Raw genomic sequence first — 2,683 nt, 5'->3', positions numbered from 1 at the left:
GGCGCGTTGTTAAAGCTTAGCCACGTGTCTTATTGCCTTAATGGATAATCTGCCAAAAGAAACCATTGTTAGAACGCTGAATCAAATAACATTGTCTTTACATATTCGAGACACGCACTCGTTTAATTTTTAACTAATTTATATAAATCGGGTTTCTTAACTACTTAACTACAATTTTGACACAAAATCGTCTCTGGTATAAATACTAAGTTTCATGAAACAGAAATATGGGAAGGATTTGTGTCTTGTTCTTGGCCTTATGATGACAAAAAGCGAATTTATTTATAAAATCCACAAAACGATTGGACAGAGACGTCCACTAGCTTAAAAAAGTGTGATCATTAAATTATCTGGACAAATATTATCAAGATGATAATAGAAGATGATTACAATGATGAAAAAAGCGGCGTAGAAGAAAATCAGGTCTTAGCTTGCAAAACATAGACCTGTCTGTCTTTTCTATTTAAAATCATATTTTCTGAGAAAAAAATAATGTTATGTAGACATTTATTGATATTTTTATATATAGTTCTATGGAGTAAATTTGATTTTGTTATATTTTTATGTAATATTCAAGAATTTTATAAATAAAAATTTAAATTGATTTGTAGAAAAGTTGAGTTTCGAAAACCTTTTTTAAGTTAGTTTTTATATAAAAAGGAAGATTGGCAGTCAGAATTGGATCGGCTGAGATGTCAGCAATGACGCTGAGCTTGTATAGTGTTGAAGGATAAATTCAAAGTTACTTTGAATTATTGATATTTGTATATATTTATGTAAAATGTTGTTAAAGTGGACGAAATCTGGATGAGAATCGATCTTAATTATTGTTAGAAACGATTACAATTTTCTTGCAAAGAAGACATTGGTGCATCGATCCGAGAAGAAATGCATCAGCGCCCCCCCTGCACCAAATTCGTGCAGGCAACAAAAACAGAAAACAATCGAAGACATAGATCACGCCTTAATGGCTCAATTTCGGAGGCGTCGCGACGCTCCCGGAATTTCGCCGTGCGGCGTTCCCTTCCAAGAATTTACGGCGTCGCCTCCACCTGCTAATTACAGGAAAACCGATGATCGATTGAATCCCCAATTAGCCTCACCCTCGCTCCCCCTTTAAATAAATCATATGCGGGTGCAAACGCCAAAAAAGGGATCGGACCCGAATTTTTATTTTTCGACGGTAAAAGAAGAAGAGGGTAGGACGATGCTATGAAGTTGTCATGCGATGAGCGTAATTTCTTTTCCGAACAGATGTTTATGGTTCTCGAGTGCGAGGGCAACGAAGAAGGTGGAATTGCGGCGCGCTTTTCCGAACGCACAACCCGTAGCCGCCTCTACCCCCACGTAACAAATGGCCAAGCGGCGGCCGATAAAATCTCGCGTGCCACCGCGAGATTTACAGCGGAATTTCATGCAACAAACAACGGTCGAAATGCAACAACGGTTGCCACCGTAATCCACTGAAATAAGGGTGCGCCCTCTGTCGGTGCAGTGCAAGCGTTTTTGCTTTCGCATTAAATTAACCGGAAGCGATTCAATTACGTGCACTGCGCAAACAAAATTCCTATTGTCTATGTTCTCTGCAAAACCTTACAAAAGACTATGCACATAACTAATGAAAACATCGCTCTTTTTATAACCAGAGGTGATTAAAAAGCGTAACTTCTTTCGGCCATGGCAATGATAACTCTGCGTTGCATCATTTGTTTCATTTCTTGTCGCGTTGTTGTCGCAGAATTTCCACTTCCCCGTCTGCATTTAATTGCTGCGCTCTTCAGAATCGCGTCTCCGTACTCTCGTTAGTCTGAATCGATCAGAATATTGTAATTAAGGGGACGTCCGATGAATATTTCCCATTAAATTTGCACCAATTATTGTTACGTGCAGGAGAAAGAGGGAAAAAATATGAATATAAGTGAGGAAAAAGAGTGTGTGAGTAATAACTAACCGCGAGCCACACGAAGAAAATGAAAATAAAGGGAAATCGGGGCCGGCGTTGCGGGAACAAAAGAAACCCTTCAAAATATGACCGCAATATCTCATTATAAATATTAACGAGATCCCCATTAAATAAAAATGCAAATTTTACAATACGGATTTGCACCGTAATGGTCACAATTAATTAGTTTCGATGACAACAAAGGTAAAGTATCATTCAGTAAACTCAGTCATTCAACGAACACGTACGCTTTCCATCAAAAAGGTTTCCTTCTATACACATTCATGTTTGAAAATTAAATCGGTTTATGGCAGCCATTCAATTCACATTATCAATAGCTTTCCTAGCAACCAATAGCAACCAAATATTGGCAAATAAATCATAGTTGCCAGAATAATAATGAAAAATATACTTAAACAAAAAAAAAATAATCGTATAATTAAATTTAACTATTATTGTTTTGCATATATTTTTTCTGAAAAAAAAATATATAATCGCTAACATACTAGTATATTTTACAATGAATTACATTACTTTATTCATTTTCTCTATTGTGTGCAAATTTTTAACGAAACAATCAATCGACATTAGTTCTTTCAGTCAGATTATTTATTCAAATTTCGACATGAAAAAATCATTGCAATGTATACTGCAGATATGTTTATTGTGTCTTCTTTATTTTCATCTTTTTGCAATGAAAATATTTTTCAAACACAATTTTGTGTATAATTATTTTAATAT

Source organism: Nicrophorus vespilloides, unplaced genomic scaffold (assembly GCF_001412225.1).
Source record: "Nicrophorus vespilloides isolate i.1.1-1 unplaced genomic scaffold, Nicve_v1.0, whole genome shotgun sequence".
NCBI lineage: Eukaryota > Metazoa > Arthropoda > Insecta > Coleoptera > Silphidae > Nicrophorus > Nicrophorus vespilloides.
Note: the sequence above shows the minus strand (reverse complement) of the source record.